Source organism: Poecilia formosa, unplaced genomic scaffold, assembly GCF_000485575.1.
Source record: "Poecilia formosa unplaced genomic scaffold, Poecilia_formosa-5.1.2 Scaffold19, whole genome shotgun sequence".
NCBI classification, from domain to species: Eukaryota; Metazoa; Chordata; class Actinopteri; order Cyprinodontiformes; family Poeciliidae; genus Poecilia; species Poecilia formosa.
Genome location: NW_006799958.1, coordinates 1,735,911 through 1,759,490, shown reverse-complemented (window position 1 = coordinate 1,759,490; position 23,580 = coordinate 1,735,911). Strand labels below are relative to the sequence as shown.

Genomic DNA, 23,580 nt, shown 5'->3' with positions numbered 1-23,580 from the left:
ACATAGATATTCACTGCCTTTGCCAATGAATCTCAAAACTGAGCTGTTTCCACTGACGATCCTTGAAATGTTTCTACAACGGAGTCCATCTGTGGTTAGTTCAGTTTACAGTGCAATGTCAATGTCAATGTCAAATTTATATGCTGTTTTATACCACCACAGAGTATCTATCTGTGATGATAGATACTCTGTTCTATCATCACAAATGATAGAACAGAGTATAAAACAATACATCAATTAAATGCCAAAGAGTAAAAATGAGTTTTAAGAAGCGATTTAAAATGATCCAGGCTGCAGTGCAGGTCAAAACCCAGACACCAAGCATGAAATCAAAGGAATTGCCTGTAGACCTCAGATACAGGATTGTCTTGAGGCACAAATCGAGGGAAGGATCCAGAAACATTTCTGCTGCTGTGAAGCTCACGGTGACCTCAGTGGACTCCATCGTTAGTGAATGGAAGAAGTTTAAAACCAGCAGGACTCTTCCTAGAGCTGGTTGTCTGTCTAAACTGTAATCGGTGGAGAAAGGCCTTAGTCAGGGAGGGGACCAAGAAGCTGATGGTGACTCTGTCAGAGCTGAAAAGTCCCTTTGATGGAGAGTAGAGAAGCTTCCAGAAGAACAACCATCTCTGCACCACTTAGGCCTGTATGGTGGAGAGGCCAGAGGAAAGCCATTCCTTAATAAAAGGCACATGGCAGCCCGTCTGGAGGAGTTGAACAAAAGGCACAAGAAAGACTCTCAGAACACAAGAAACTAAATTCTCTGATCTGATGAGACGAAGATTGAACAGTTTGGTGCGATTGCCAGACACTATGTTTGGAGAAAACTCCACTATCCCTACAGTGAAGCATGGCGGTGGCAGCATCATGCTATGAGGATGACACTGTGGAGGAAAGCCTACTCCAGAGTATCTTGACCTCAGATTGGGTTGATGGTTCATTTCTCAACAGGACAACAACTCAAATGTCATAGCTGAGACCTTAAAAACTGCAGAGCCGCTCTGCGTGTTCTTGAGGGGCCAAGCCAGAGGCTAGACTTGAGTCCCTTGAACATTTCTGGAGAGATCTGAAATTGCAAACATACCTCTCCATCCAGTCTCATGGAGCTCAAGAAGAACTGCAAAGAAGAGTGAGCCAAACTGATCAAAGGTAGGTAAACTAAGCTTGTGGCTTTATATTCAAAGAAGACTTGAGTCTAAAGCTGCTCCCAAAAGTGGATCAACAAAGTATCAAGCAAAGTCTGTGAATACTTTTCTAAAAAAACAACTTTTTTTCCACATTATCATAATGGGGTGTGTGTGTGTGTATAATTTTGAGGAAAGAGATTAATTTAATAATAAGGCTGTAAAGTAACAAAATGTGGAAAAAGTGAAGCCCTGTAAATACTTTCCAGGTGCAGTAGATGTTATTGGTTATTAATGATGTTTGTTTCAATTTGCTCTTTTAGCTTGTATTAAGCAATGCTTTCTTAGAAACTGTTATTTGAAACTGTGTCGTGGCAAATGGGAAAACAAAAACAAAACATATTGATACATTTGTGCCATGTTGTCCTGCTCCACTCTGTAGTACATTTGAAGAAAATTCAGAATAAGTTGTTAAATGTTGTTGTAACAGTGTAGATAGAGCAAATATTGTCACAAGTCCAAAGTATATCATAATATCAAGTCCCTGTCTTAACAGCACAGAGAAGAAAGGAGTAGAGGTTTTTAGAGGAAGTTTTTTTTTTTTTCCAGGAAGCTGCATGTTTCTGTTTGCTGTCTAAATGTTATTTGCTGGAGTTCAAGTTGAATAGTAATACATATTCACAAGGGGTTTTGTTTAACAAAAATAAATAGGCTTATTTGAAATTAAATTAGCTTGGAAAATGGAAATGAAGACATCACCCAGGAAGAAATAAAAGCAAAAAATGATCAGTATGCAAAAATGGCAGATTTTTAAATAATTTTTTTCATTCCCCGGTCTGTTTTGTTTTGTTCAAAGTACAACCTCTTGTTTTTTTTATTGTGAGATACTATTGGAGTAGTCATTAGAAATTCATAAATAAAATAATGATTGTACCATATTTATCAGATGTTGCTATTTATTGCAAGGAAGCTGAATTTTCTTTCTATTTTTTTAAATTTTTTTTATCAAACTTTGGCAGCTCCACAGAGAGTAGGCCGGGCTGCTTTCCCCTCTCATCTGCCTGCGTAGTAAATTCACTTTGCCGCAATCGAAGGAGCCGCAAGGTTTGAACTCAAACCGCAGTTGAAAGACTATACAGTTGCGGTTGCATGTGACTTTGAAAGCTGGAGTCTTTCTGCCGTTTCTGAAGGGAACAGTGACATGACAGGGAGCGGGGCTCTTAGTCTTGCAGTTTTGTTTTTCCTGTTCAGAATCAAAGGACACTGCTTACTTTTTTGGCCTCAATCAGCATGCAGCTGCTTTGGTGGTGGATTGCAGGTGTAAAAACGCTGCTTTTTTCTTGCATGCTGTTGTTTTTTTTTTTTTTTTTTTTTTTTACGAAAGGATATGATTTTTGTAGTTGTTGACAACAAACAATAAAAAGGGCACATTTTGACAAACATTTGCCTTTTTTTTTATCTGATGCCAGATGTTTGTTGAGCAAATGCTATGCTGTGGTGTTGGCTGATGCATAACATACTAACCACATAATACACCTTTTGTTGTGGCTTGATTTCCTGCGTTATTAAACACAAACCCAAGAAAGGGAGAGAGCTTGTCTACTGTTGATGCTTAAATGTCGAAAATAAAGTCAAAGTTACTCCTGGTAAATATGTGTAAGATAAATAAATAAAAAAATTTGTTAAGTTGGCATTCTTCTGGCCACTGCGTATTCTCACAAAAACATTTAGGAAAATCCAACCTCTTTGTCTAAATGCATATATTTAACATGAAAATTGATGCCCCAATTATCGACACACCTAGCAAATCCTGTAAAAAAATTTTTTTTTAAATGTACAGTTTATCAATACAAGTTGATCCAAGTATTTATGTTTGGATTTGCAATCTTTGACCTCATCTTTTCTAAAAATAAGATGTTTCACAAGGCAGTTTTACCCAGGCTCTCTTCAAAAGGGGTAAGACAAGAGAACATGCAATAGAATTAAATCACATTAATGTTGATCTTCATGAATCAGAAAATGGTTTTCTTCTAAGGCCTAAAAAAATCTCGTCGCTGCTACATTTATGTCTTCACTCAGTTAAAGTGATGTGATTTATACATATGGTGAACTTCTTCTCAAAGCTAACGCTTTCTGAATATTATTTATCATGGAGCTTTGAGATTCAAAACTCATGTCTAAAGAGTTCTCTGTTGCTTGTACTTGGAGACTGAGGGACAAGCAATTTTACTTTACGAGGCTACTTCTGGTCACATGCCTTCATATCTTGAGTTTTTGTTGCCAGTGTGAACAGTAAGCCTTTTCGTAAGGGAGGTAAAAATGTCCAATACTTAATGTTTGAGTTAAGGGCGGCTTCTTGAGTTCAGCAAGTCTTTGTAGCAAGTATTTGACACAATCTAAATGGTGACTAGTTGTGTTCAGGGTATACCAAAATAAAAATAATAAAAAAAAACCTTTCCCGTCCTACCGTCACAAACGTAAACTTAGGGAGTTTGTTAAATGCTAGTTGACGTTTACTTGGGAATTTTCACAGAGTTTGTCCAGACATGTCTGGTCTAAAACAAAATGATGAAACCATGAAATGTTCCCAGCTAAGCAAGGTGGAAGGCCTATAATGGTGTGTGTCTGCTTTTCTTCCAAATGAATTCATGAGTCTTTGAATATCAGGAAATTTTAAATATCTGGTGTCCTCCATTCACCACTGAACCACTGAACCATCAGTGGTTCTTTCAACAAGGCAACAGTCAAAAACGCATAACTAAGTCAACCTTCATCTCTGTACAAAAGTAGAGAGCACCCAATACTTTGAATGATGTAGTTGCACTAATAAGAAAATCATATATGCTCCCACCATGTGAAATGCTGTGGGAGTATGAGGACTGTCATATTGACCAAAGGGAGCTGTACAAAGTGTTAACATAAGTGGTGTCAAAAATGGTACAAATGATTTGACATACAAAATACTTTTCTTCAAATGTGATTATTTTCCCATTTAATTAATGTGCTGAAATTGAAGGGTCAATTTTACACATTGCTTAGTGTGAAATTACAACAGTGCACTAAAAGGTTTTGAATTAAACCCTTTTTTACCAGCTATGTGAATAAATGTGGAGGGCCCTGTACAGCTACGTTTTAAATCTACGATATTTCAACAAATTAATACCATGTCAGGCTGTTCCTTTTACAGCATTAAGCAACTTTACATCAGGAAGCAATCAAGATGAGCTCAAGTGAGCTTTTGTTTCCACGTTAAATGAGTCATTTGTCAAATATTTTACTATAAACCAGGTTTTATTGCCAGATCTTTGTCACTTAAAAGTATCAAAACATCTTATCTTAGCAAACACTGATCTGCAAATTGTCTTCAACAATGCAGCTGGACAAGAAGAGTGAAGTCAGACACCGGAGGTCCTCCAGCTGATGCTCAAACCAGAACAAGTCACAGCAAATGAATGAAACCATTAATCAAAACGTTCAGACATCCACATCAGGTTAGCATATCTGTGACTAGTGTTTAATATCAGCGCTAAATTAGTTTGGCAAAGGGGGGGATGATTGCTGTCAAAAGTTAATTTTTAACAGAAGGTAAACATTTTTAAAGGAAACACTTAGGTTGTACAAGATGTGAGAAATGATTGGAGGGCGGCCAGTGAAGGTCCGTTTGGTGCAGGGCTCCCTACTGCGCCGCACGTTTTTCATTTTCCACCGAGTTGAAAAGATCAGGTAATTGAAAAGGAGACAATCCAGCAGCCATGGCTCCACACGCGCCAATGAAAAGCTTCAGAGCTATTAGAGTCCCACACTTTGGGCCCTGTCTTTTGTATTTCTTTCACACGGGGCTTCAGAAAGAAAAAAAAGATGATAAAAAAAAACGGCTTTATAATGACAACACCTGAAAAGTGTTTTCCATCAGGCCCATGCATCATTGTCAGAGCGGGAGATGAAATTGTATTGTTTCTTTTTGGATGGGCAATATCAATAAGGGGGACAGCCGGCTGGAGAGGAAAGGATGGATGGATGTGTGAGAGTGTGGGAGAGGTAGTGGGCTCTCTAAATGCAAAGTATATTAAAATGTAATAAAAGTCAGATGTTCGACGTCCTCTCACACACACCTCTTCAAATAATAGAAAACTTGGCTCTTCAAGACTTTTATTACTTTGTGGATTCTCTTCTTCTGGCCACTATTTGATGATTTATGCTTCAGGCTTGTCCTGGCGATCTCCGAAAAGTTCTGTTTCGCAGAAACGAGCAATAAAGAACCGAACCGACATGAGTCAATGGGTCGATCCGAATGCATAAAAGACAGAAAATAAAGAGAAAATCTGACTTGAACAAAGTATACTGTCCTAACGTTTCCATTTCATCTTCCATTACAACCACAAACAAGAATGCATTTTATTGAGGTTGTATGTTACCGACTGATAGAAAGTGGCAATTGCGAAGTGGAAGACTTTCAATATTTTTTATTTTTATTTTTTTATTTTTTTGCAACGATAAAAATATCTGCCTCATCTTGAAATGCTCTTCATTTGAAATGATCTCCAAAACTGAAATGTGGTGGCAACATCATGCTGTGGAGACAATTTCCTTCAGCAGGGAGAGGGAACCTGATCAGAGCTGATGGGAAGACGGATGGAGCTAATAAAAGGGGCAAATCTGGAAGAAAACTTGTTGGAGGCTGCAAAAGAGGCTGGGGCAGAGGTTCCCCCTCCAGCTGGACTACGGCATTAAACACGCACACGGAGCTGCAATTGAATGGTTTTGGGCTTTTTGCAAAGAATTTTTTGGGGGGATAAAATGTGTAAAGCTGGAAATGAAATGACACAAAAGACTTACAGGTTCATGTTTAAACTTTTGTGTAAGGGGGCCTGAAAACATGAGCTCTCCACACTGCGCCACTCCTGAGTTTATCTAACATAAAATTCAATTTAAACACATTAAAGCTTGTTAACGAAATGTTAAAGGGGTGTAAGCCCTCTTAAGATGATTTCATTTATTTATGAATAATAAAGCTACTCCCTGATAGTATAATCGGATCTTTTAATATACCCTGTGTTTTATGGCTTTGTTTAATAGAGGAGAAAGCCATGTAAACACATGAAAATGTATTCGGCTGCACAAGAATGTCTGACGACTTAACATGCATGTCATATTGAAATTCTTCGTGTTTTTTGGTGAATCTCATTTTACCAAACACGCTCCCCACATCCTTCCCCCCCTTCCCCACCACCTCACCGTCAGGCCTTCCGAGTGGGATTTGTCCAAGATTAATAGTTTTATGATTTATAGGCTGGCAGCGTGTGAGCAGCGCTGCACCTCCAAAACAGCCAGATATACAATTATCCGCTGCTCTTGCCCTATATGAATGCCATTTCCCCGGCATCCCTTCTTAAAAGAGACATGGGCCATTTGTCTCCCTCGCTGCCTCCTCACCCAGGCTGGTAATAAGCCATCTGCTGGATCTGAGCATGAAAGATTAAAATGATATACAGTATGAAAGCTCTCTATTCAGTTGCTAATGTCCAAGATTTGGGGATGCAGAGGCCAAAGCTGTCATCTCTCTCAGGAAGAGGTAATTAGAACTCTTCCTCCGAGGGGCGGCCGCTGTCTCCGCTTTAGCCTCACGCAGAACCCGGCCCCCGTGCCGGCTGCCACCGGCCAAACCTCATTTAGCCGGCCAGAACAATGCCCGACCAAATGTCTGCCTAATCCCCACAATCCTTTGTATTCATTGAGGGCTGGTCGCATGGGCCTGAGAAGAGGACCCTGCTGCTTGTGTGTACTTATGGACGTTAAAGTGTGCGTGCGTGTGTGTGTGTGTGTGTGTGTGTGGGTGTGCGTGTGTGTGTGTGTGTGTGTATTTTAGGGCAGGGGGTCAACTTCAAGCCCACGGTGCTACAGGCGAGGCGTGTGATTATTTCACTCACTGTCATTATGTTTTTGTCAGTCTAAGTGTGTCTGTGGGAATAGGAATGGGTCTGTGTGAGTGTGTGTGTGTTCATGGGCACATTTTTTGGGTTCGGGGCGATCGCTTATAAATAATTGGATATTAGAATGAGACACATTTGAGACACGAGTTTGATCTACATCTGAGAAATGGTGCAAGAGGAGCAAAGTAAATTGGCCTCATGCAGGAGGGGACAGAATGACTAAACCGGACGCTTCCGTGGAAATTTTGTAACGTCTGTGGTTTTAAAAATAAGAAAAAGATTTTATTTTAAGTTTTGTGTGGTTGTCGGTGTTTGACGGGCGGCTATCCAACAATATGTTTACCAGGCCCTTTAGCTAATGTTACTATTACGTTGCTAAATGAAATATTTTCTCACATTTCGTCACATAACGTGCGCAAAGTATTTTATTGAAATTCAATGTGATAGACCAACAAGTTGTAATATATTGTTTAGTGAAAATAAAATAGTTTTTTTAAAAAAAACAAAAAAAAACATTGTAGGAACATTTTGGCTGCAATTACAGTTGAACACTTTTTATTTAGCTCAGTATCAGTCATATATCAAGTCTTGCCATAAATTCTATTGAGATGTAGATTTTGATTAGGCCATTTTAACCTTCATGCAGATCTTACTGTTTTGACTCAACACTGGATTTCCCTTACAACATGCACCTCAGTATCTGTGCACCATATATCCACATGCTTATAATAATTTAGCAGTGGTGACTGATCTTAAGGTTAAGCAGGAAAATCTTGCTTCAAAGGATCCGACGACGGGACCCTGAGACTCCCGCTCTAACCGCTGCAGCACGTGACGCCTTGTCAGAGTGTTGGTGATGGCTACAGAAAAGATATGGCTTATCTGAAACTTGATGGCCTTTAACCAGATGTTAGTGGGGTGTTTGTCTGTATTTCAGCTTAATTTTGGCCACATGTCAGTAAGAGAAAACTTAAACCTATGCGCCCAGTCCTAATTTGTAAAATTCAATGGGAAGATGCTGGTTATATCATCATTCCACCCTACCTTAAACAGAGGAGAGTTTTAGCGCTGTCAATCACTCTTGTGTATGCACTCCTCACACACTCGCCCTGTGCTCTCTGCTACGTTACAGCTGGTTCACCACAACATAACTTGCCATAAATGTTAGCATAGCCACCGATAATGGTGGATATACAGTTTTCTTTGAACGGTAAGGAGTTTCTCCGAGCAGCACATACTTGAGGATGATGGGCAATGCTAAGACCTTCCTTCTGCCTCTGATTGGTTGTTTCATCGGTGCATTTTTTTTTTCAGACTGCAATAGCAGCACTGAGAGGAAGTGGGGAAGCTTGAGTTTTATTTTCACAGATTATCTGTCTCATATTAAACAGTCATGACATTGTGACAGTTAAAAAAAAAAACATTTGTAAAGGTTTTAAACTGCAACTTTAATGATCAACATAGACAGAAAACCAAAGTTTATTTGGATCCATTTGGGTTTGTTCTGTGAGCCATCTGGGTAGTGTGAGATAATCCTACAGAGTTCATCTAGTAGGTAAGCCCTGCTACCCTGGGCTCCACCTCCACGCTTTAAGAGTTGCATTTCTTTGAGAAACTCCCAGTTCACCTTCTTCCATCTCAATCCTCCGGACCAGAAAAGAGGTTACCCCCTCAACTTGCCCCCCTCTCTTCCTTCCCCAATCCTGCTTTTAGCCTTCTGCTCATCCTTCTTTCAACAAGAGAGAAAGGAAGAAAAAAAAACGTTCCCCTCATTCTCTTTCTCGTAATACAAACCTCAATTATGCATAAACTTGTCAATTTGGCCGTTCAAAGAGGAATGACACGGAATCCAGTGGAGAGGGCTGTCTGAAGATATATCTCTGACAGCGACGGCGGGGAGCTTAATGCATGTCTTAGTGGCTGTCCTGTCTCTCACACCCACTCCCCATGTGACCCGTCCTCACATTCATATTATTAAACATATCTGATAGAACTTGAACCCAGTCAGCAACTGAGATGCCATGATGCACACCCCCGTTATGTATTTTTACATCTGCCAGCTCCAGTGCACGCTGCTGGGCTTCATTGTTAGTTGAGCTTGAATGACGCCGCCTGCAGGACTTCATCTCAACTTGAACCGCTCAGAGAGCAAGCAGCCTTCGTAGCTCCTTTCTGCTGTTATTGTGCAATCTGTGCTGAATTGATGTGTAAACGCTCCAAGCTTTGTTACATTTAACCGTTTTCCATTCAGACTTCTTCTTTTTTGTGTGTTTAAATGGGATTGTGAGAGAAGGACCACCCCAGCCTGAGCTGTCGTGTTCTCTCCACCTTTCCATGTACTTTCTTCTTTCATGTGAGTCCAACTGTACCGTCTACGTGGGGCAATGTGAGTAAATGGTTCTGTCATGCCTCCTGAGTGGATTAAAGTGGCCTTCAATTACCTTCATCATTGACCTTATGAAGCTGGTTAACTGCAAAATCCTTAACCCCGAAAGCAGTGACTGAACGAACTCTCTAATTCGCTTCCAAACACTAAGGGTGACAGATACACATTTGTGTTCATGGCATTTTAAAGGGGGTGAAAATGAATTGGGAAGATGTATAAAGAAGAAATAGGTTTAGACTCAAATAATGCATTCTGGAAGTTTAACTTTTTTTTTTTTTTTTTTTTNCCCCCCCGATTTTGGTTGAGATCAAAGCTCGGTTTCAGGTCTAATTAGCCAAACGAATGCAGATCCCAGACCTTCTGGCTGCAAGGAAGGCCTTGGAGGGATCCCTCGCTGGAAATCCAAATCAGATTTAAATAATTAATTTGACACCTTGAGCTCCGCAGAGAAAGAGGGGCTCCGTGTTGGAGTTTAGAACAATGTCACTGCCAAGTGTAATGCTGTTTGTCTCCATGAAAATTAGCTGGAGAGAAAGCGGCCACTCCATTGTGCCGTCTCCTCGGCCGATCACGGGACGGGCGCGCTCCTTTGTCATGCTAACGGAGAGCTTTAAGGGGGCCATTGGTAAAGACGGCCTACGGCCAGGGCTCCGTTCCTGACTGGGCTCGTCTGAGGCGAGCAGGGCTCGGCTCTGGGGACCTGGAGCTGGGGTCATTTTCTGGTTTTTAATCCTCTTAATCCCCGTTAGAAGGGGCTTGGTGGAGACAAATCCGCTCCCAGAGGTCCTTAGGATTCAAATGCTGCGCTTGAGCAACTGTATCATTTGATAACAACAATGGCTGAGGGTAGGGACAGAAAGGGCGATGGACAGACGGCTGAAGAAATAAAAAGAAAGATAAAAATCTACATCAGGATTCAGTGATATAGATTTTTAATTTGCCCTGTGGTTATTAGTAGTAACTTCTCTTGTTTGTCTGGCGAAGTTCGTGTCAAGGTGGACAAACTGTTTTGGATTCAGGACTCGCATAGACTATGGGTCTAAATCTCATGCTAATCACCCTTATGTTGACCTGTGGTCCGTTACGAAACACCAAATGGTCTTGATTCTTGCATGAACCAAGCCAGGGCTAATCCAGAGGGTCCTATTCAAATTAATACACTCCTGTTAACCTCATCTTGGACAAGCTCACTTCATTATCACTCAATTAAAAGTGCATATATGAACAGGTTAGGACTGCAGAGACTTTGGTATGTCTAAGCTAAATGACCAAACACTCAGGCCAGGAGGGAGTCGGACCACCGCAGGACATACAAACACAGGAAGTGAATAAAATGGCTTTTATTACGCTAACTAATCAGAGAGATTATTTTTTAAAATAAGTATTTGACTCTTGTGGAAAGGATATCTGTGGAGTATTTCTGCTTGAAATGCAACACTCAGAGATTTTCCTTGTCCAAAATACAACAGAGCTCTGACTTGTCGATACAAATTTCCAGCCAATTTAGATTTTTCATAAAGCACTACAATTACAAATAAATTTTTTCGTACTTCCAAGGAAAAAATTAAATGTTTCTGTCTTCACAATAAAATGTCTCATAGTAAAATAACAAACTGGCCTTCTGAAAAGCAGCTTCATGTTACAGGTCTGACTCATTGAAAATCTACCAATATTAAAACAGATTATGGGATAGATGCTATATTTATGAATAAAATCCAACTCCAAAAAGTGTTCGACATGTTTTATGTATGCAGAATATAGACTGGGAACATTTGACCTCAAAATGCACAGCATTATATCTCAAAATTCTCAATTTTTTTCTACAAAGAGCCTTTCAAATCCTAACTTAATATTTGAGATAAAAACAAAAACAAAAAAAAAACTTCTGTTTAATCATTTGTATTAAGTCTTTTTTTTACTTATTTTTTGCGACTAAAAAAGAGCACAAAGTAGTCTCGGTTTTGAATAAATAAGGACACAGCTCCACAGATAAACACAGTTTCTCCATTATTGTCTAAACCAAAGCAGAAATCAAATTCAACTGGCTTTAGAATCCTGTATAGTTTCTATTGGGATCATAATGAAAGTCAATTTTCACTTTAAGCATCAGTAAGTATTCCTTTCACCCTAACGTGTGCAACAAATCAACATTTTCTCATCCGTAACTCACTACATATTGAAGGTGCAATCTGAAGAAAAGGCCAACATGCCTCTATAAAAAACACAGTTTTCTTTCTGCAAGCTTTTTGCACCTTTTCCCTTCCCTCTGATTTCATTTTTCAGCATTTCACTGATACCGAAAAAAGCCGAGCCTTCTTCTTGCTGTAGCAGCTTCCACACCAAACACTGTCGTTGTCAACACAATCTTTTTGCTTTTATGTGAGGTGCGTTCATTATTCAGAAAATAAAAAGACTAAAGTATAATCAGCCGATCACCATAAGTTAATTTATAGCTTCCGTACAAATAGCTGAAGAGGCGTTTTCTTCTAAAGCGCGTTACTGTATCACATTGAGTGGGTCGAGTGAAGAGACATTTTCACATTTTATCTTTCCATGGTTGTGTGTGAATGCCAGAATAAGACCAAACATAGTGTTTAAGGAGTGAAACAGTACACTGCTTCTAAAAAACACTGAATTGTGGACAGTCCTCCAGCTTCTATGTCATGTCTAATTGAAACAGCATGACAAGGGATGGTTAAGTTGAGTCACAATGGCCCGTGGCTCACCGAGGAGCCCAAACATAGCCCAGAATTCTCCTTTTTGTGAAAAATGACTTGACACAATATGAGTTTGTGGTTAGACATTTTGGACAGCTCAAATCAAATGACTGAAAGATTAACAGGAAAGAAAATGGTTGGAACAAAACAACAACAAAAATATTTAGCTACAATCCTCTTAAGTTTACTTCTTTTCTACATGTTCCACATAATTGTAATTCTTTTCTGCTCCTCTTAATCACTCTGGCACACTTATCTGAGACGGATCTCTATTTCTCAGCTCCTCCTTTCTGCTTCTTCTGCTCAGGTTTGCCCCCCTGATCTTTCCTTGCAAATAGTACCCAAAGTTGAGTATTGGACTGAACACCTTTAGCACTGAACCCTTGTGTGGGAACAGGCTAGCTGTCTGTATACTGCATATAGCCTGCAGCCAAAGACTGAGCAAAACAACAACCACAAGTCTGGCCTGTCTGAAGAATGCCAGGACTGCTTAGTGGTTGGCAGCCTCCAACACACCAGGGGTACACTGCTGTCATTTGCAGCAAAGGAAAAGTTGAGATCCAGGATTCCTCAGACAAGGCGTATGTTATGTAGAACGAGGAGAGTAAACCGCTCTTTAAGTTTGGATACGTAATACCGCGCTCGGATGATGATAGTCTGCTTGTAATTACTTAATGGCTAAAATCCTAAAATGAATCAAAGGAAATGTATACATGCATAATATATTGCTTTTTCTAATATACCTACATTATATATATATATATATATATATTTTAGTAGAATGGAGAGAATGATCTTTTCCAGGATAATCTGCTGTGACGTGTTATTCTGCAGCTTTAATCCCAAAATGAGATAAAAGCACAATGAAATGACAACAAAGAATCAAAAACATGTTTTGTCAATTTTACTGTGTTTCAGTTTCAAGTTAAGAAACATTGTTGTGTGCTAGTTTGGGTAGTTTTTAACAGCCCTAATATACAAACTTTGCATCAATGTTTTTCAGTCCATTTTGTACTTTTAAACATTACAGATACCATAGAGATTTCATTGCACAGTGTGTGAATGTTTTTAAAAGTTTTTAGAAGTTTTTTTTCTTTCTTTTTTCTTTTTGCACAGTTATGCCCAGTGACTAAGCTCCCCGTTTGATGGTTTTTAAAAACTGTACTGCCTGTGATGATTCAGGGAGCTACATTCACTAAGCCGTCTCATAGTAAATATTGGTTAAATCCGTACTAATTGTCTCCATAAAACAAGCTGAAAAATGGTAACATAAGTAAAGGCTAAATTAAAAAAAAAAATAGAAACATTTTGTTTTCATCATCTGAAACACTGAAATGTGAAAAAAGCAAAAACAGAAGCAACATTTCTTCACAGCACTGCATGCATATCATGTATATTAACACAATAACTTAACAGCAGACACTTCTGTGTTATTAATTCAGATGCTTTATAATGTCAGTGTCACAGTGTGAATGATAAACTACAGAAGCTAATCAATCTGATCCCATCATCTATTGCAAACTCTGGAATATTATTGGATTAGTGGAGAATCTGTGTTGAACTTCGCTTGTTTTTACACAAAGCCAAGATGGAGTCAGTGAACATCCCAAGATTATACGAGTAAATCAAACCTCCAAGTCTGAAGGTTTTTACCTCAGGGGTTTTCCGCAATCATGTCATGTGATTAACTCGAGGAATTGTATCAATTTAGCCATAAGCTCAATCATAAATATTTCTTCTTTTCACTGTCCATGACACAAAATTAAACTTTGTCCTTAATTTTCAAAACAAATCTTACAATGTGATTGGCTTTTTCCAAGGCAGAAGGTTAGCTTTCCTGCAACAGATTTACCCTAACCCTCCTAAAGGCCTGAAGTGAGAAGATTCCTTATATTTGAAAAGTCCTTGATCATGTTACAGGTAGGATAAAAAAAAAGTGCAGATTGCATTTGCCTTCTGATCCTTTCACAACTGTTCTTTCATAAACACAAATGTAATTTGTAACTCAATTCCAGCTGCAGACGCATCGTTTTACTGTGGGGGGCTGTTTTTCTTTTATCTGGACCCGAGTCCCGACTTTCCATGCTTTCATCAGAACTTTGTTCACCACCCTCACGCTCCTGCAGCCTTTAAGACAGACAAACAAGGCCACAGAACGCACGTAATGAGCATACAGCATGCTTGTGCGCACGCAAGGCGGACTTCACTTGTTTCTTTCCGGGAGTGCAGCTGAGGGGGAAAAAAAAAACGCTCGTTGTAGTATGTATATTGATGTGTATTTGCGTGTGCGCTGACAGCCTTTGAGCCGCGTTCTCTCGCCTTCGCTAAAAAAACCCCGCTTCGGGCACAAAGCAGCCTTTTTCCCCCCTCTGCTCCTGAGCACAGGCCCTGCTCTCGCTGCCTGACAGGAGTTGAAGGTAAGCACCAAAGACATCCTGACACATGCGTGTAAAAGCACTTTTGATGCGTGGAAAATGGACCACTTTGCGGCGTACAAACAACAGCAAAATGTCAACAGAATGCGAGGAGTCCGACGGGAGGCAACAACACAAGCCAGGTTCAAATGATATTACAGCAAACAAAACACGAACGTCAACCACCAAAGGCCCTTTTGGTTGTCTGCCTCGATCTTCGCGTTGTTTTGACTTCATCTGTGCATCACGCCATCATGTCTTCTCAGGCGATGGCTCCAGCATGCATTGCATTACGTGGGTAAGGAATGAAAAATGCACCTGGAAAAGATGGAATGAAAGAAAGGGGTCAAAGCCTTTAAAAGTAAATCGTAAAAATCACACTGCTAAAATCATTTATTCTCATGTTCGGGGATATTTTCTAACTATAATCTAATTAATTTAGGCATGAGGCTGTATGGGTTTCACACACCTTGAGCTATCATATTATCATTTTTAACTGAACCTATGCAAAAAAAAAAGTTAAAATACAGAACATGATTTTACAGCTTTATTAAAAAAAATCCTACTGTTGCTAAAACTATGTAACATATTTGTTATTGCATCAAAATAAAAATAAAATATTAAGTAACCTAACAAAAACATATTTAAAAAAAAACACTAAATTGAATACTAGTTTTCAGCAAATTATTGTGTGAAGGATTTCAGCTTTTTGCAATTCTCTTCACAGAGAAACTCAAACATATTGATTTGATACCAGCTGGTTAATTAGTTGATCCATCTATTTATTTAACCAGGATCCAGTCAGCTGTGTTTCTGACAGCTTTCCAACTGCAGCTATAAAATTGTCGTATTGTGACAATACGAAGGCTTCCTGTTCTAGTCTCAGCTGCGGGTTTCCTGTGTGTTTGTTAGGTTTCCCTGTGCAGGTGGGGGGAAAAAAGTATTTGAAAAGTAATCTCAGCAATCCTAACAGTGTCGGTTTTGAGTGTTTACAGACATAAATCAATCAAGGGTTTTATTTATCACAATAAATCACAATTTTAATGCATGATTATAATTTTTCCACACAACAAAGATGAATGATACAATCACCTGTTCCTAATCTTAGGGTAGTCAGAAGTTTTTGACTGGTCCAGGATGTTCCCTGCATTTCTCCTGCAGTGTGTCAACAGAAGTTCAGGCGCCATCAAAGCACAGAACGGGACTTTGTGGATATATATAAAGAGATTTTTGGCTCTGAAGGGAACTTGCTGACATGGCCTTTACAATTTACGAAAGAGTCTACAGGAGCATTTGCAACTCTATTATTGCTGCGTAGAAAAGAAAACCTCCTGTCACTTGGGCTGTCTACAACCTGAAAGTATAAAAGGGGGGAAATCGGCTGACCTTCAGGCAAATCCTCTTATTCTGAATTATAAAGGTTTATAGTAAAAACTGCACTTTCTCCGTAATGATGATTCTTTTGTTTGCTTATGTTGTGCAGTGAAACTCCTCCTCATCTGTTTTTTTTTTTTTTTGTGTGTGTGTGAGGTTCTTTTGGATGGGCCGGAGGTCAGGACCCAGTGATGCTCGCAAAGATAACTGTCTGCTTTAACCCAGGGCTACACCTGTAGGTCACTGCAGGGGGATGCTAATCCCTCCGCCGCCTGATAATACTGATGATCTGCATCTGAGACCCTCTCCCCTGAGATCCTGCATTTGTGTGTGTGTGTGTGTGGTTGAAGGGCTGACAGATGAGGCAACAGGGGGCCTAGCAACCCGTGTCTGTGTGTGTGTGTGTGTGTGTGCGTGTGTGTGCATGTGTGTGCGTCTGCAGCAATGGGGGGAAGGGAGGGAATTTATTGTCATGTCTTATGTACATTTATGAAAGCAGAAAGCAAAGATGGAAAGTTACCTGGTCCATTTTTCTTGGCTCTACTTTCAGATGGGCCTTGCATGCTCAGATCCAGAAGTGAGGAATTTGTAACCTATTTCCACGGAGTCAAGAAGTGGGGAAATGGCACGAGCAGGTGGTGCCTCACACTCCCTCCTCCCCACGCTGCAGACAGATGTGTCTGACAGCAAACATCCCCCAATCCTCTTGTCCTCTCCTGGGGTTCTTGTTCACTGTGTTGCACTCTTGTCTGCAAAAAAAAAAGACAAGCAAGCAAATAAAGACTTCTCACAAATTGTCCTTAAAATGAATTATAATCATTTAATTCCCCACATTTTTTGCTATTATTGTTGACGACAAACTGATGGAGGAAAAGTTTTGTGCCCTTTAACGGTGAGTACATTCAGTTTGTAAAGACTCCGTGCTAATACCTGTCTATTTATTGCACACAAAAAAAATTGAAAAATGTAGATTTGGTTTTGCTTATATTGACAATAACCAGCGGAGTTCGGTCGTTTCACAGATTATCTGTGTCATACTGTCAAACAGTGTAAAGTGTAAAAACATAATTTTGTGAAAGTTACATACTGTAGCTTTAGAATGGAAACCAGAAAGATTTGGAAGAGACAGGTAAACTACCATTTAAATGGATTAAAGAATAAGTAAAACTGGAAAGACTTAACCAATGAGCTACTCCACAAAGCTACATGTTAGCTGTGAAGCATCTATGTGAAGCAAAGCGATTGGCTTAAGACTCAGAAAAACTTAATTGTTGGAAATCCAACTTGAGGTTTAAGTTTTCCAAAGAGCACATTGACTGGCTTAAATAGAAACTGTGCTACTGACTGATGAAGACAAGATTGTTCTTTTGGGATTTCCTATATTTTTTATTTTTTTTATCTGTCTCATTCTCTTGTATTGTCCAGTTTTGTTTTAAGTCTTTTCATACAGACTAATTAATGCTGGTTCTGAACGAGTCACCGTAGGATTTCTCATCAAATTAAAGTCTGTCTGGTAAAGTAAGCAACCATTATGAGGTCTGGAAATGAAGATGAGTGCTTTAGGCTAGACATCCTGTTCAATCTGTGCTTGACACTTTAAATTTAAAGTAATGAAGGAGATAGTTTCTGAGTTGCTCTGACAACAGAGATGGCTAATAAAGATTTCTCATCAGAATGGCTAAAAATACTCTGGAAAGAAGCTGAACTGCTGATGTTTGGAAAATTGCTTCCTCATCGTGCTGGACCAACAGGATTTTATATATTTTTTTAACATTTTTTAAGCAATCTGGACTGAATTTATTTATTTTTTAGTCAACATCTAAAATACTTAGAAGCGCTATTTAACAGAGAAGCTTTCAAAGACAGTTTATTTCTAAATAATATACGTAATAATCCCTTTCTTGACATTAGGACCATCGAAGAATGAATCAAGCTGAACAATTGAGTTATATAAACTGGGCAAACTTGGACTAATAGTTTGGAATTAGTACAGCTTTTACTGTATTTTTAAAACCAAACAATTTGTTTGTTTTAAAATATAAATTATGTGCAAAAGGTTCGCCTCATCTGGTTTTCTTGAACTCAGTGTTTATCATCTGCTAGATGCATCATCACACTCACAGTTATGGATTTAACCTAACAAAAGGGAAAAGTAACATTACTAAATGCTGGTTAACTAATAATTATAAAACCTGCAGTAGTGTCATTGCTTCCTGCTTTTCTTTAGACGGGAATACCCGTTGTCTTTCTTATGCGTCATGTTTTTTTCCTGACTTTTTGATTGTCTTAGGATAATTTTATCAATTTATGCAGAAATAGCTTCCATAAACCCATCAAATACCAGGCTTTACCTGTGCAGCCTTCAAATGTCAGTGAGCAAACGGTAAACTTAACAATCCAGCAAACATAAAACCCCCCAAAAGAATAAGCTACCATTACTGTCGTGACAGTTCACAACTCGCATCATGATCTTTTTTTTCTTCTAATAAAGATAAATGATACAATGGCAGCGTGTCCAGGGTTCGCCCTGCCTGTCATCCAACGACGGCTGGATTTAGGTTCCACCCATTGCAACCCTGCAAAAATCAAATGGATGCCTGGACGCAACCTTTTAAGAATAAAAATGGAGAATCCAAAAAATCATGATCTTACTTACAACCCTGTACTTATACACACCAAAACAAGTCAAATGTCAGACTTGAACCTTGTTTTCATAAAAAATGTTTAGGTGACTTAAATTCTTCAGAATGGCATGTACCAACTAAATCTAAATCTCACAAGAATCTGTAGGATTTTCATCTCTTATATGAGTTTTATTTTTTGCATGAAGGCTAATTGGTTTTCGTACTTAAAAAATGCAATAACTACATCTGTGACAATTGTTAGATATCACAACATGTACCTCAGTGATAAAGTGTAACGATGACGTTCCTCCCAGCATATTGACGCTGAAACTGTTTACTGTCACGCTGACAATTCAACAAACATAATCAATAACTACAGCAGAAACTTTACTCCAGAGTCAGACGTTTTCAAGGTGTGGTTTTCTAAAATCTAAAGGAAACAGATCTCAAATAAAAGGTTGACGTGGATTTGAGAACGAGGTTGTCTGATTCAGTGTCCATCTGGAAATAAAAAAAAGTGATTGGGTCTGTCCTCAGGCTATCCAGCCCCGCGCAAACACACACGTATGGAAAAGCTGTTACCGAGCAATAATCGTATTTCACCCAAATCACCGAACACGCATCCCACATTTGAAGGTTTCATCCCAGGCGGCCTTTTTTAAATTATTCTGGATCCGATTTTAAGCGCGCAGAGCACGGAAAGTGTTTACTTTCTTCATTGAGGCGCTGGATAAGTTGAGAGCAGAACCTAAGTGTACTACAGTCTATGGCAGAAGAATAAACATTTTCCTTTATAGCCTGAGGACCCACTTTTCATCTGTCAAGCATCTTTTAATAATTAATCTGTTTAATACACACACAGCATCTGCTGGGTACAACTCCCATCCTCCCATTCAAACTGACGAGCACAGCTGCCACTGTTTGGGTTTACTGTACAGGTCTGGAATACGATAAGATGTTTTTTTTTTCTTTTTCCTCCCGATGCACTGACAGAATATTGCTATGCATCCTGACATACACAGAAACACAGAGACGTGCACGACTTGTATATGCGCACGCTGGTCGTACAAACTAGCATACGTTAAAGAGCGGGAGCTCTGACTGTGGGCCTACTTTCCCTATGTATTTCTCCTTGGTGAGCAAGCCAAATGGGGATTGTGTAAATTAAATACATTTCTTTTTCCGGCACCACAGAGAAATGATGCCAGATTAAGCCCATGAATATATACATGGGCCAGGGCTGACCTGTCTCCAGACGCCTGATTTCCCTGGAGGGGTGCTGACATGGTGAGGGGCTCCAGGGGTGTGTAGGTGTTGCATGCGTGCGTGTGTGTGTGTGTGTGTGTCGAACGGTGCACCTCCGACAGAGGTGAGGAGATCTCCTGAACAGGTCCAAATTGAGCTTAATCTCATTCCTCATTGTGCTGGAACAGGAATGAAATTGCACAATTGCACTTTAATCGACGATCAAAGACCCCCTCTCCCGCTCCATCCTCCCTCCCCCCCACTGTTTCTTTCCTTCCTTTTATGTCTGTTGCACTGTCACTCTCTTTGTGTCCTTGGCCTTACATTAGGCACATGGGCCGGTGGGCATGATTGCCTGTTAGCCCATACTTGCTCCTCTTTTTTTTTTTTGTTCCACTGGAAGCGTCTAATAATGTCTTTTCAAGCAATCAGGAGGTTAATGCAGTAAGGATAAGGGCAATCATAACCCCATAAGAGCCATCCGGAGCTGCGCTCCACGTTCCTTGACTGTCTAATCCTGGAAGATTGGAGCTTCGGGAATCCCGCGTTGCATCCGCGGCACTGGAGCGTGTCTCCGTCATGGTCAGGAAGAAATCCATCCATCCCTTGGGGGTTGATTACACACACAATCATTTGTACCACGCAGGTGTGTCTGATTATGTAAGGTAGGGAACCTTCGTAGAGCTGAATATCAGCTTTTGTTTTGGGACATTTCCACAGACAAAGCATTTTTATCCATTTCTTCCAACATTTACTGTTTTTTTTTCCTTTTACTTCTTTGACTGCTCATTGTCCTTAAAATCAAGCAAACCACAGTTTCCAGGAGAATAAGGATTTTATGGTGACACATGTGAGACATTAAAAAAACTCTATGTTGGTAACCACAACAAGACATGCTGCATGGTTTACTGCAGCAAAGCCTTAAAGGGAGAGTTCAGGACTTTTAAATGAGGTTTCGTTTCTGTCATAAGCAGACGTGTTCTTTGTTTTTTATAATCGATTTGCCTCGTGTCATCTTCATTTTGAACACAGTATATCCAGACCAATTGATCGTACCAATGTGTGAACTGGTAAATCATAGTTACATTTGAGGCTACACATCAGTGCTGCATACCTGTACCTCGTCTCGTTATAGACCGAATCAAAACTGTGTAGTCTAAAGCTAAGAGACAGACAAAACATGACTGTTTATCAAGCAAAACATTTCAAACATTTAAGTCCAGCCATCTTCTGTTCCTACTCGTCCTTGCAGGCCTTGCTGTTGGACTGTGAGAGGAAGCTGGACTACCTGGAGAAAAGCCAAGCATGCGTTGGGAGAACATGCAAACTCCATACAAAAAGACCCTGTGATGGGATTTGAACCCAGGACCTCCATGCTGCTATGCAACAGTACTACCAACCACATCACCACCCTGCCATGCATGATATAATTTAAACATTTGTTCTGTTGGGGGAATTGCGGAAATCCATTTTACAATTCATTTTTTGGAACGCTAATGACTGAGTTTAATAATTGAGATATGAAAGCATATTTATATGGACCCAACACACACTTTAAAAAGTGTCGTTAAACACTTGAGGTAAAACGTTCAAGGTTTAGAGGCTGAGCAGAGACAACAAGACCCTTTCTGAATATCACCATAGATTAATGCCTGCTGTTTGTAATGAAAAATTCACCAAAGTTCAGCATGAATTAAATTTCAAATTAGTATACACACTCACATATAGACTAAAACAAGGACTATATTTATACTTTAGCCTAAAAATCCTGATTTAGGTGTATTCTGATGTCACTTCTAGACAGAGATAGAGATTTTAGGATAAACGTGAACTACTTACACAGGAAATACCAGTAAGTGACAACACCTCAGTAATTATCTTCCTATGTGAAAAAACCCTTGAAAATTTGACACCATTTATCCAGAGATCCTGTAAAAACTTACTGTGAGCAAAAACACCAAAAGTCAGTGAAAGTTTTTATGTGTTTTGGACAGAATTTGCTTGGATGGGACCCATTTTTGAAACCCGAATTGCTTTAGGATTTTAACTTCAGCTTCGTTTTATAATAAATTATGATGCCTACAACTCATGTTAACAAAAAAATCACTTCAAACATTCCCAAACAATCAATTTAGGCCAATATTTTAATCTTTAGGAGGATAAAAAGCAACCAAACCACATGATCTAAAGCGACGCTGTTTACAAGTTAGCACCTAAATAGCTTGCTTTGCTTCTGTGTTAGGAATATGAACAATAAATATATTGCAACTTTCCACTATCAGATGGAATCTGTCAACACAAATAGCACAGTTATTAAAAAGAATGCTTTCCTGCAATGTTTTTTGAGCATAATGATTTCTACAGGAAAAAAAAAAAGAAAAAAAAAAGCATGAGCTCATAGTGAAAGAAAATCATGTAAACACACACGAAGCCGGGATCTGTCCCTGTTATACATTTAGAGAAAGACGAAGAATACAGACACTTGAGCCATGTACAGTGTGTTGATTTGTTTCTCAAGGTGTTGGAACAAAACAATGCAACAAAGGTTCCCAAGGTGCTGTATCTGAGGTGGATGTACTCATTATGGCCCATAATGAAGGGCTCTGCTTACCGCTGTGTGCATCTACTCAGCTACACTGACGACCTACGCAGACACACACAGACACACATATATGCATGCATACTCATACATACGCAGGCCAGGCTGCTGCCAGGCTGTCAAGTCCAAAAATAATTAGGCATCAAAATGAGTTTTCCTGTTTTTTTTTTTTTCTTCCCTCCCCCCCTTGTTCGTTTTATTCATGTGCTGGAACTCAGGAGACTGGCTAATGCAGTTAACATGCTCTCATCATGAATTTTCATTACGCCATTACATGGCTGCATTACAAGAGCGGGGAAGCTGATGCTACCATGATGCCATCAACATGCACGCTTAGACAGAAACACACACAGGAAAATCCATACGTCCATGCACAAATACACTCAATGCTCTACTTCCCAGTGGTGGAACATTGATAATGTAAACCGATCAGCCGAAACACTAAAAACCTCTTAGCTAATCATGTGGAAGTCCTGCAACGCTGCCAAACAAACCAGACATTTCCCCTCAGATGGTCTGTAGCACCAGAATAAAGACGTCAGAGACGAGCCGTTGAAGTCCTTCGTGATTCCAGTTGGAGCATCTCGGGGTCAGAATTGATTTGGAGATCTTCCTGCAGGTGTTTAAACTTGTGGTGGGACAAAAAGGGCGTAACTGTACGTTAAGCTCACAAGGCGAGACAAAACATGATGTTTGGTTCATGAGAAGCTCTGAGGAAACCAAGAACCAAACACTGAAAAACTGTAAAGCGTGTCTCGATTATCCAAATATTATAGACTAATACAGTCCAGGTTTGAGTCTGCCTTCTGTGGTTTTTATGCATGTCTAATAAATAGCAAAAGAAATGAGACATTCTCCCTTTTGTGTTAGTATTTGATTAATCTAGCTCAGGTTTAATCAATCCAAGTATTTTAACATTTAAAATAAGTGAATAAATAAATATTCCAAGTGGTCTATGCTTCTTTGTTGCTTTTGCTGCTGATCGTTTTCAACCGGTACTAAATAATTGATAGTCAACAAAACAACAGTCCAAGAGCTACTTCCCTTCATTTCAAAATAAGAGTCTCAAAAACCGATATGACAGTGTCAAGGTTAAAGTATCCATCCATCCATCCATCCATCCATCCATCCATCCATCCATCCATCCATCCATCCATCCCACTGTTG

General features: G+C 39.5%; 1 long non-coding RNA gene across 1 annotated transcript in view; it reads left to right on the top strand.

Annotated features, from left to right (window-relative positions):
* LOC103134760 (uncharacterized) overlaps positions 1 to 16,748 on the top strand; it is a 71,826-nt gene extending 55,078 nt beyond the window's left edge. Inside the window, exon 4 of the long non-coding RNA XR_475857.2 lies at positions 16,496 to 16,748. This is a non-coding gene — a long non-coding RNA (uncharacterized LOC103134760). The remainder of the gene's footprint in view (positions 1 to 16,495) is intronic.
* The last annotated feature ends 6,832 nt before the right edge of the window (positions 16,749 to 23,580 follow it).